Raw genomic sequence first — 13,347 nt, forward strand, 5'->3', positions numbered from 1 at the left:
GCTGATGTGACCAAGCCCGACCTGAACCCGAACATCATTTCTAAATATCAGGCAAATAGAGACATTGTATTCATCCTCTAATGTGTGATAGACTAGGAATGAGGCTATGCTGAGATGGTACTATCATAGTACGTCTTTTTTCATCTGTTTGTAAGTGAATGATTAAAGGAGTGTGTGTCTTTCTATATGACAGTCCAAGGACATAGTTCAAAGCATTACTAGGTGTCAATCGAGCCCTTTGAAGCCTCCTCTCTTACCCCTTTCAAAGGGTAGATGGGGGAGTATAGGAGGAGATAGCTTGAGTGTTTTCACATTTTGCCATGCATCGAGCAGTGTTTACCTTGCTGGGAATTAAACTGCTCTCAGCTATAAGAGGAACTTCTCCCTTAATGTAAACTTCTTTACAGGTCTCTCCAGCCCTTCCTCCTTACATTCACTGCCTCGGTCAAGAAGCCCTGCATTGTGCTATTTAACCTCTCCAAACAACCCCCCGCATTCCCTCCATCACCCACAAAACACTCCATACACCTCAATCACAGTATTTTGAGGGCAGGCTTGTGGTGCTTAGAGCCATATTTGCATGGCAAACTCGGTGTGACAGCAGTTTTGCTACAGTGCTGTTATGATGGAGTGAATATGCTCACAGTTTGGGCTGCTCTGGGGGGAAGCGGTTCCCTCCAAAGTGTGTTATCATGTAGTAAGATTGGGAGGAGAGTGGGGATGGGAAAGTGGAAAGAGGCTGTGGTGTAGAGACTGGAGGTGAGCTAAATTCAAGTTCAAAGCAGCAGAACGTGACTGTGAGCCGAGAGTGAGCTGGGGAGGAGCTGTGATCCAGACAGAGCTCAGGGAGTTTGGATGTGGTGTGTGCTGGAGTGAATGGGCCTTGGCGGGTTGACAGTCACTCCACACATAAGTTTGAGTCAAAGATGAGTCGACAGTGCCTGGCTTATTGAAAAAGACAGGGAGAACACTGCAATCAGCTCTTCCCCTCCTGCGAGGAGGGAGTGCAAAATCACATGAAATAAATGGAGAGTGCACAGAAGGCTGCCTCTGCAGTGAGACACATAATGCCTGTTATAAGGATCATTCGAATGTTCATATGTTGCGTAAATCATTACTTACAACGTATCAACTTTAAAATACTCATTTATAATAATCAGAGAGCAGTACCAGGAACACAATATAAAAGATCAAGAATTAAGAGGGAAGTCTTCTGCAGCATCATTTAAATGCATTTCAATTCTTTAGCATAATTGACATAAATGCATCCATGTTTTTAATAGCTTCTTAGAAGATGGCTAATTGGATTTCAGCCTTGGAAGAGCAATACCTGAAAATTAAAGTGAAATTATATTTTTCTTCAAGTCTATACTTTTGTTCTAAAAGTGAGGTTTTGAAGTGGGCCAGACATTATTATTGGATGTGTGTTTCCAGCAGTGGTGGATGAAGTATTTAGTTAAGTATTTTTTTATATATTGTTTTGGGGACAATGACATGGCTGATAGCTAACTTGTCTTGTTGTTAAACATACTGTCAAATTATATTTACTGATTGCCAACTGTACACAATGATATTGACTTTGAATCTTGCTAGCATAGCGTTAGCTTTCTGGCTCGTGGCTGTCTGAGCTGAAGAGTTCCATGAGCTGAGCGGACTATATAAATATCTCTTGTTGCTAAGCGTGGCAAGTCGTATCTAAGGTCTGTCCTATTTACTGGAGTAGTAAGCAATGTTTGAATTGCATATGAACCATATAGGATGGGAATGATTGTTCCAGGTATTAGTCAAACCCTCAGGCGTAACCAGGGAAACTGAGTTATTGTTTTGAGAAACTTTAGATTTTGATTGTAAAATGCATTAAAATATAAAATAATGGTTTAAAAAAATCTATATTTGACAAGTAACCAAGTGACCATGGTATAAGCGGGTTAATGCCCTTCGAGGTATCCATTGATAACCACTTTGGTCAACTATGGTTGTTTTGAAATGTGCTATATAAATAAAACTGAACTGAACTGAACATTGTCAGGTATTAATGAACTTCGGCGGACTCATCGGACAGTTCATGCCTCGCCGTGGTCCATTAATACCTCACAATGGACACCTCGTCGGTCATTAACACTTACGCATAACACAGTGTCATATTTTATGAAAAGAAACTTGTAACTATAGCAGTATAAAGTATAAAGTAGCATAAAATATTAAAAACATTAAAGCTCAACATTTAAAGTACAGTACTTGAGTAGGCCTACTTAGTTACATTCCACAACTGGTGTCCAGCAGGCAAAAAGATGTCCATGAAGAAAACATTCTTCTGTAGAATTCCTGCAATAGACGATAGTGTAAATATGCAAAGAAAGATCTGTCATTCCCCCATTTTCCCTATGAAGTACAGCAGCATAAAATATTCCACCAGTAAAATTCTCTCTGTGTCTGTGATCACAACAGCAGAAACCAAAAGCATAACTTGGATTTGTATTAGTTCCTGTGAGCACAGACATATAACACACAAATTTAATTTTAACAAATATTGTATGTTGAATTTATTCTATTTTAGGACTGGATTGGGATGGGTTTTGCATCCCCAGTTTTAATTTAGGCAGATCATTTTTATTTCACATTTTCCTTTCAACTTTGTCTCCCTACCATAGTAGAAATATGGCATTGCTCTGTAATTGCCACCTTAAATAACCTCTGTTGTTTCCTTAATTATGTTAGAATTGCATATCATGCAGGAGATTTACATACGATTATAAAGAGTCTACCAAAGGGCAGATTATAATGAAGAATCATGGGAACTTTATCCAACGTGCAATTATTGCCACCTTCTTACCCCCATTAACTAGTCCCATGTACTGTAGTTCACTTAGACCACTCAGTTGTCCAATCCTCAGATAATGACATTTTCTCCCCCAGCTTACTGATAGTATTCATTTACTTTTCTCATTACTCAGTTCTGTAATTATTTTCTCGATGGAGAAGTGTGGGAAAAGAAAATTACATCTTCTCGCAGATGGGAGAAGACGACTGAGACACATCTGATAACATGTCTAATCAATTTCAGCAATTAAAGGCAGTTTTAGCCTTTTTTATTAATTTACGGGCTAAATACAACTATAGCACAGCTGCAGTATTTTTTTCCCACTTGATTATTATAGCAACAAGCCAGGAGCCAGGTGTTCGTTCTGGCAGGGAACTGAAGTACAAGTCATCACACAAATAGAGAACAATTACTAGCAGCTCCGCTCAACTTCAAAGTTCTCTCTACATGATTAAAAACAGGTACTGCAACCTGTATCTAATATTGTGAGCTACCTAGATGAAGATGATTATTTTTTTATCTTCAGTTTACATTACCCAACTACATTCAGTACTGGTACTGCAACAGTAGTCTGGCTCAACCAACCCAGTCTCACGTCAGTTCGTGATGGCGTCACAAAATCTATTAAAACTAGATTTAATAGATCTAAAACTAAATCTATTAAAACGTGATACCGTCACGTTATTGTGAAGATTTACGTGTTGGGGTCATGTTTTTTATACTAATGTATTTCAATGGGAAGCATCTTACGTAATCACAGCACGAAACTTTCTGCCAGTCAGGCTGCAGCAGAGAAGCTGTATACAGCTTTGATATTATTGGTATTTTTAGCCCAATAACCGCTGTTTTAATCAACATTTATTCACCAGATCTTGTCACGGTTTATATGTATTTCTTTTAATGTTATTATTGTGGTCTATTTCGGCCAGGGAAGCTGGATTGCTTTGTTGTTTATTGATATTTTTAAAACTATAACGCTACATCTTTCAACATGTATTTAGCTGTAATCATGGTATGCATTTCTTTATTTTAATTATATTATTTCGGTCTTATTACCGGTGAAATATTACAGTAAATAAGACAGAACAGTAGGCTACGATATGAGCCGAGCTGCGCATTCAAAGCCGATGTCCCAATATGCAATGCGGGCATTCATTCACAGAATCAGACAGCGATCAGCGGGTCTTTAACGGCAGTATCGCTTCATTGTACGTAAGGGATAAATACACACATAAATCATCACAATAACGTGACGGTATCACGTTTTAATAGATTTAATTTTGTGATGCCATCACGAACTGACGTGAGACTGGGTTGGGCTCAACAGACGTACATTGCTGGGATGAAGCTGATGCCCCTCCCCTTCAGCTATCTCCACTATGTATTTAGCAAGGGCACCATTGCTGCATCCGGGGCGCAGCGCCGTCCAGCACTACCTGAACGCAACATGATTTTACGAGCGGCACCTAAACGCACCATAAAGTCCATTGGAGCACATAGGCTTTACCGTTTGTCGTTTGTTTACATAACTCACAAAGGAGACAACATTTTGACACCGGTGACTTCAGGGAACCAGGGGGATTTTCTGCTGCTGTTTGGGTCAGTGTTGGCGCTATATCCAATGTCAGTATCGGATCGGTGTATCCCTACCCGGGACGGTTGCGATTGGTTTAAAGCGATACATACATATTTCCCCTATCTCAGAATAGATAAGCGGTGGAGTCAAACCATAGGCCTACTCCAGTGCTGACACATCTCCGTTGAGATATCTTTAACTTTAACAGTAGATTACACTGATTTAGAGGAAACGGATGTCAGACAAGGTTTTGTGCTAGCAGATAAACATTTTAAGACTGGTTGACTGTGGCTGCGATGCTGAGGTTAGTTTGTCTTTCAAAGGGCACTTTGCCCATTCACTTCATGTAGAAGAGCGAGGACGCCTCACCCCCCACTCCTAAGACTGAAGCCCACTTGTTTACAAAGCAGCACACAATGATCTTCCTGCATGTCCTGGAGGGTTCACTTAGCCTGCGTCTGAAATCCTTCACCTTTTAAATAATGTCGAGTTTTCGGATTCTCTTGAGGCAATTATCATACCCTTTAAGATGGAATCAAATGATCTCACATCGTACAGTAATATAAAAAGTAGTAACGTGGAGTTTACTCACTAAATACCAACAAATCATGCATTGCACATAATCTGAATCTGTATAGCATTAACTATATACTTAATATGTGTGATTTATGCTTCTGCGTAAAATGTACGCCGTGGCTACATATGTAGTTAAGTGGAGACACAAACCTACGCCGGACCCTACACCGTAGCCTGACGTGCACTTCTCGAAAAATGTAACTACACGTCGCGGTGGCGCACGTTGCTCGGCCGTGGCTTGGTAGCATTTCCTGGTTCTCCTTCTTCATAAACAACGTCCGAAAACCAGTCAGTATCTGGTGTTATGGTAATGGTTAGGGTTAGGGTTCATCCCTCTCTCTCTCTCTCTCTCTCTCTCTCAACCTGACTGCAGTTCGTCGTCGTAACCGACTTGAGTGGGCAAATGCTCACATTCGATGGCGTCTGGCACTTTGGAGAGGTGTTCTCTTCACGGATGAACCCTAACCGTAACACGAGATACTGACTGGTTTTCAGCCCTCCCCCAATACAGTAAAACTGCACTTTTTAGAGCCTTTTATTGTGGCCAGCCTAAGGCACACCTGTGCAATAATCATACTGTCTAATCAGCATCTTGATATGCCACACCTGTGAGGTGGATGGATTTTCTCTGCAAAGGTGAAGTGCTCACTAACAGATTTAGACAGATTTGTGAACAATATTTGAGAGAAATAGGCCTTTTGTGTACATAGAAAAAGTCTTAGATCTTTGAGTTCAGCTCATGAAAAATGGGGGCAAAAACAAAAGTGTTGCGTTTATAATTTTGTTCACTATAGATGGGGGGGCTGATAAGACATAACATGACAATGAAGGATTATTGATGAAGATGGATGGTGTATGTGTACCTCCTGTCTCTATCCCAACCCTTGTCCCCCATGGACCCACATAACACACACACTCACTCCACTACAGTTATTAAGTAGCCCTTTGGGGGTCACATCATCTGTCCTTCAATACATCATATTTGTTTATTGTGTCCATTGATGTAAAAATGAAAATAAAGTCATAAAGTACCAGACAGACAGATGGAAAGAAAAATATAAAGTTTAGATAGGCTCAAATCTGAAACTTAAAAGAGCTCTTTTTTTCCATCACCGGTTTTAATGAAGCCTTCTCAGAAGGGAGCAAGCAGTGAGACTCTCTTTATTAAAGCCTAGCCACTAAGGGCCCCCAATGGACCAACATAACAAAGTGTGTCATTAAAAATTAACTTTGGCTGGAAGAGACTTAGTCACAGAGGAGAGAAGGAGCATAAGTTGAGATCAGCCAGGCCTGTAGCTCTGAGGCCTGGGGAGTGACCACAATGTGGCATGAGCAAACCTATGGGAATATGGTACACCTACGCTCTCTCACAGGACTTTCTGTGGCCATGATGACCCTGGATGCAGTGAATAATAGTTGGTGGCTTTCAAGACCAAATTAATGAACAATATATCTATTCTGGTGTTCTGGAATAGACAAAAAGAACAACAGAACACTGTTTTGTATTTTTTTTTTATGGCTCAGTAGGTAGAGTGGGTCGGCCACTAATTGCAATCTTACAGTAATGGTTCGATCCCTGGCTCCTCCTGTCCACATGTCGAAGTATCCTTGAGCAAGACACCGAACCTCAAGTTGCTCCCAATGGTTGGGCCTGTGTCGTGATTTCTAACAAACAGAGTGTAAATTGTAATTTTTTTAAAATTTACCAGTGGTGTGCAATGGATGAATGAGAGGCAAGCACTTGGAAAAAAGTTACATACCGTAAATACAAAATATTTGGTTTGTGCTACTTTTCCTTATTAAGTGGGTGCAACGTGTACAATTACTGTAAGATAAAAGATAAGTAATATATTACAATAAATTAATTCTATATATTTTTTTCATTCTACAATAAATCGTTTATGTTCCTTTCAAAAACCAACAAACAACAATATATTCATAACAATATTTTCATATATACAACATGAAAATTATCCTCTAGATTTAAATCTCTTGTGAGGTCCAAAATAAGTGTCCAACTCACATTTGTGGACCATTCACATGTTTATGTTCACAACTTCAGAACATGAATGACACAATATGCAGACATGTGGGGCGATAGAGAGACAGAGAACCTTTTTTTAATCTGACAAATGACAGAAAGAAGACCAGGTACAGTTTTGAGTACATTCTACTAAATACGGTATAGCACTAACCAGACGTATCTGGTATCAGTTGAACTACACAAACTGCACAAATTATTTTTTTGAGTCACCTTCCCTCCTTGCTGTCTGCTCCCTTTGACACAGTTGCCTTTACACTTACTCATCGAAGCTCAGGTCTTTCATATCCATTGCTTTAAGACAGCCCTTTCAACTACAGGTGTCCAGCCTGAGGCGGAAACATGCCCTCCTGTGGCTCACTCACTGTAGGTACAAGGTTACCTGCAACCACAGATCTGGAGTCTGCTCTTTCTGATCCCACTGCAAGATTTTCAGCTATGAGTAAAAGACGACTTGACATAGACCCGAACTCAGATTCTGTATCTTTCTTTTAATTAACCTGCTCTCACTTTGACCAGACAGACAAAATTAACAATGAGCTGGTTAACATAGTGGAGCATTTAAATGGCCAGATATTTTCCTCAGGAGTTGGTGAAGACCAAACACAGAGTTTAAAGGAGAGTGAATATATAACTCTAGAATGATAATGTTGCTTCATGTCTGTTGGAAGTGTAAATAGAGACAGCTTTTAATTATTAAAGTGCCCATATTATGAAAAAAACACTTTTTCTGGGATTTGGGGTGTTATTTTGTGTCTCCGGTGCTTCCACACGCATACAAACTTTGAAAAAAATCCATCCATGCTGTTTTGAGTGAGATACGGTTTCTGAATGTGTCCTGCCTTCAGTCTCCTGGTGAGCTGTTCAAAATCGGCTCGGACTGTGACGTCACAGTCCAAAATGAGCTGGCTAACCACAACCGTTAGCTCATAGTGTTAGCGTTAGCATGCTAACGGTAATGCTAATGCTAGCATGCTACGTCGTTCTCAATAGCAAAGCACTGCTACAACACATACAAGTTCACAATAATCTACAAAAGAACTACTTATATGTGCGCCCTCATTTAGAAGTCTCCCAGCTAATCCTGCCTTGTAACTGACCAAAGTTGGAGAAACAGGCTTTTTTTACTGTCTCTAGAGTTAGCTAGCATCTGAGATACTGAGCATGTGCGAGTGCAATCAAAGATAATACAGAAGAAGAAGATGAAAAGAGGTCTCACTCTGTAGCTAAAACAGAAACCAGGTGAAAAGAGGATCTGCAGCAGTGAGAGAGAGCTGTGCAGTACAACAAAAATATGGTGTTTTTTGAAAATTAAACCATGTAAACCTATTCTGGTACAACCTTAAAATACAATTATGAACCTGAAAATGATCATAATATGGGCGCTTTAAGTTTGCCATATCAACTTTAAGGATGATAATACGTTATTGTGTTCAAAGATTTATTTCCGCTGCCCCCAAGTGGCCATTTTGGTCATTTTTTGCAGGTTCAACTTTACATTTTCACAATAATCAAAGAAATATGTTGTTTTAAGTGTTGTTAATATGGATTACAGGTCCGTCAATCCCATCCCAGTTTGTCTCCATTTAGTATCACTATTTTCCATTAATCAAGCATTTTCCATGCTATGTAGGAAAATGATTCTTAATGTGGCCAACTAAGCTCTGATTGGTCAATTGTTTCTCCAACCAACAAGAACAGGCATCAATCGACTTCAGACATAGGACCTATTCGACTTGCTGCACAAATCTAATATGTTTGTGGCGATTTAGAGGTCTGAACTAGGCTATATCAACACCACCAGGGGGCATAATCACTGGTTAATTCTCTGCACTTCTGTATGTATATGGACTGAGACAGTATTCAGCAGACATGTCACCTATTACTAATCAAAGTCAGTCATTGCCTCTTATTCTGTCTTTTCAGACAGACCACGGATGTCTGCAGGGGACAAGAAAAGAGCCGCTCCGCTGGATGGAGGCCATGCAGAGGTAAAGGATGATTATAATCAGCTTGCTCTCTCTCTGCTGTCATCTTCTAACATTTCTCTTCCACACAATGACCATGAGGAGGACGTGTTAGAACACCCGTCACCCTAATGTCTCCCTGCCTTATCATGAGGAGCTCATAAAGATCCACTCTCTTCCCTTCAAGTAGGCCAATCTCGGTGTCAGCCACATGAGGGAAAGGTACTGCACACACACACTAAGTGCCAGCCTCAGTGGTGGATCACCAAAACTGAAGTTACAGTGTTTCACCCCAAAAAACTTGAACTGCGAATTGTACTGCAAAGGGTCATTTTTCTTGGGCCTCTTGAATGCATATTCATAAACATATATTACATTACATTACATGTATTTTTTACTCTTCTCCCCTTAAATGCCATCTGAGCATTTAGAAAGCATTAAGTGAATGGGATGGATGATGCAATGATTTTATTTCTAAGCAAACTGCTATTAGGATAAAAATGTACCTTGTCCCCTGTGGTTTTAACGGGAGTCAAGATTTGAAAGGTCATCCATTTAACCTGTTGTTGACCTGTAACCTCTGCCCTCTAGAGTCAGGCAGAGTGATCCTCTGGGGCCAGTTGTTAACCTGGATCAAAATGATCCGGATTTGGAAATCCCATTTTTTGCTATTCAGGATCAGGTAATCAGTCTTACTTTTATGCTGTTTTTTCAAAGCAACATTGATCCAGATACGCAGTTATCAAGATTACCAAATCCGGATTACCAGTGCTCTAAATGGGACAACATATCACAATGTGGGCTACCAGCTATGTAAAGAACAAGTAGAAGGGCCAACATGGGGTCACTGTAAGTGTTTCTTATTTTGAGACAAAACACAAAAATAACATAAACATCCACTTCCATTAATAATTTCTTTTATGACCCCTCATCTGAGCCCCCCCAAAAGAAATATACATTAACAAATAGTCAAAAAAGTCTTAAAAACAAAACAAAAGGATACATGTCCAATAGTTAACAAAATAAAGAATGTTCAGGGTTCTTCTTCATCTGAGGAGGAGAGACCAGCATTTCCAAGCCCTGCTTTTAGGAGGCGGATCTGAAGTTTGGCTTTGGTTTGCTGCAGTTTGGTCAGCTTGATTTCTTCCTCTGCCAGGAGTATCTGTGCTTCTGCTCTTTCAGTTTCTCGTTTAGACATGGCGACAAGATCATTTTTATTTTATTTTTACTTTACTATACTGAATAGCTTAATTGGTAGCCTATGTCTACTTTATCACTGTTACAACGGTTGCACAAGTCAAGTGCAAAATATAAATAAAAGTATACACTAAATGATACAAATGTATTATTTGACCAATTTTAAAGTTTTACTACATTTTCTTCCTGGAATCCACCTTAAAATCCTGCCTCCTGTTGGGATCAGGATAATCCTGGTTTTTGTGATCAAAGTTATCCAAATCCTACTGACAAGTTTTGAAGAACACAAACTGAAGGTTTGATCCAGATTAAAACTAGGATTGGATTCCGTAATCTAATCTGATTTCAGATTCCTTCTTTCCCTTTTGAACAACCCATTTTCAAGATTTGTGACTGCCAGATCCACCTGTGCTTGAGTGTGAGTGGTTTCTGCTGTATGGCTTTTTTGCTCTTTAACAGACAGAGACAGCATTGGGTTGTCACAAATACATGATGTGAAAGGGAGAGAAAGAGGCAATTTGGATCCTCATTAAATTTTCAAAAGTCCTGATGGTCCTCTGAAAATTGAACAACTGTTCCAACGCAACCTTAATTTTATGCTACAGTAAGTGCAAATTAGTTTCACAAAAATTATTTTTAATCACACTCTGCCGGGTTAATTTGCTGTGTGGTAATTTTCCATGCTCCCTCTTAGTATCACACTCAGTCATGAACCATGATGACATGTATGATCTGTGCTCAGCCCAGTCCTGCCCCTGGGTCAGACTCAATGTTTCTCTAGTTACCAATTTACCAATCCTCTACCTACTTCATAAACACAATATAAAGTGTACCTTCAGCAATACTGTAGGCCAAAGAAAGTAAATGAATTACATTACATTCATTTGAAACGTTTTTATTTCCTTTTTACATCTCAGAGATCTCATGATTCAGAACATGTGTTTTCCTGATGAAGATGCATCTACCACATTAAGGTGTTTTGCCGGGTAGATAATTGTATTTATTTGCTAACAGAGTAGTCACATATTTATTTCAAACCATTTACCTAAAGGCTCTTCTCTTTATTCTGAACAGCTCCATTTACATTTGATTTTAAACCATGTTGATTCATGCACTTTAGAGATATCCATTCACACTTACCTTATATGACTCACTGCATATATATTATGGTAAATGTGCAGTCATTTGTAGCATAGTTATACATTAGACAAAATGACATAGTCTGTCATGAACATGTATAGATGGAGTCCACATTTGTCATGGCACATGTCAATTATAGATAATAGGCTTATCAATTACATTGTGCTCCAACAAACTGCATTTTATATTTGGTTGTAATTGTTCAACCTTATCTCACAGATTTCCGTGAAATGAACATGGCCCTTTACCTCAAAATCTGTGGCAGTTTCACGGAATCGCAAAAAATTACGTGATGGGCCCACGGAAGCTTTCTGTGAAATGAACACGGCCCCTTAAGTTAAGAAAAAGATCGTGGGTGGGCTTACGTTTCCATGACATGCGGGACAACAAGGGGACGGTTGGGTTTAGGAAAAGAAGAACGGGATGGTTGGGTTTAGGAAAACAATAACGGGCCGTGGGACAACAAGGGGACAGTTGGGTTTAGGAAAAGAAGAACGGGATGGTTGGGTTTAGGAAAACAATAACGGGCCGCGGGACAACAAGGGGACGGTTGGGTTTAGGAAACGTGACACGCGGGACACGATCCCCAGTCTCCGGGGTGATAGTCCTGTGTTTGACACATCCACCACCTCAACCAACCTCCCTATGCGGATTTTCGGGATTTCATACTACTCACTACCGTAGTCACTCCTAATGCTACGTCATCTTCTCATTGACTTTACATTGGCATTGTTTTCCGTGGTGGCCACAGGGAATTTTCACACATTCCGTGCCACCACCACGTAATGCTGTGTTAAAAGTTCGTGATCGTTTCACGGAATTCTGTGAGACCAGGCTGAATTGTTGAATGAGCCTTATCTATCAGTCTCTTCTGAGTATCACTTACGTAGATCTATTTACAGTATGTCTTACTACAACTACAATTGTGATAAATACCACCATATTTATCAGCAACATGGACACAAAGGTTTCTGTACATTCTGATGCCGGCTATTATCTTAATCTGTTCATACTCCAAGTTCCTTCAAATGCGTTAACGTCAAGGAACCGTCTTACCTTGACATTTAAATAAAAATGTCAACATTTGACCTTTCTGTGGCTTGAAGTACTGTAGAAAATGCTTTTCAATGTCATATCTGTGAAGATCAGTACAATTACTGTTACATAAGCCCTATTAAAACATGAATGCACTTCATCATAGTTGAATCCATTGCAGTAGAGTAGAACGCAACACTAACTCTTGGTCTTGGCCATGTAGTTGCGTTTTCTTTACCACAATATGACCTCTTAAATGCCACATTGATGCTTTGGCTCATAATCAAGAAGTTACAATGCACTTTACATAAAACAAGGTTCAATTAGAGTTGTGTTTCTGACCTGAAAAAAGTTCCCAGGGCATTTTTTTTCCTGATTTGTTGGAACAGGAACACACAATGTTTACATATTCACAGATTTGGTTTTGGAGATTTGGTGTCTAGTTTTGCTTTTTCAGTGAAAGATTTAAAAAATCGTGTGACATGTAAAGATTTTGTGTGTAAGCAATTACTACATGGATTAAAATAGTATTTAATCATCTTCAGATGTTGTAAAAGTAAAAGTGGATGAAGTAATTGGCTTTCAACAGCAATCAGAAAGGGCCACCAACTTGCATGATGCTCACCCGGGCGGAACAATGTTGCCTCATTTGCAACAGAAAGACAATACTGTTCATAGCCTTTTCGCTGAGATGTGCTAATCCTCCAGTTTGACTATGCCCACATATACTTTAACTTGAAGTTTGGCACCACAGACGAGGCCACTGTGTCCTGTGATACTTTGGCATTGAATTCAAGCCTGTCCATCAAAACAGAAGGTCCAACAGGACAATAAAAAGCCCCTTGGGAAATATGCCAGATCAAACATTTGGCAAGTATATGAGATTTTGCACTTCCTCCTAGAAGCAGCACATATGTTCCCGGGGGCAGGATGAATGGCTCCGCCTGGGAGAATAGAGAGAGAAGGGGGAGGAGAAAAGATGAGTGTCTCCATC

Source organism: Perca flavescens, chromosome 11 (genome assembly GCF_004354835.1).
Source record: "Perca flavescens isolate YP-PL-M2 chromosome 11, PFLA_1.0, whole genome shotgun sequence".
In the NCBI taxonomy this organism is placed as follows: Eukaryota; Metazoa; Chordata; class Actinopteri; order Perciformes; family Percidae; genus Perca; species Perca flavescens.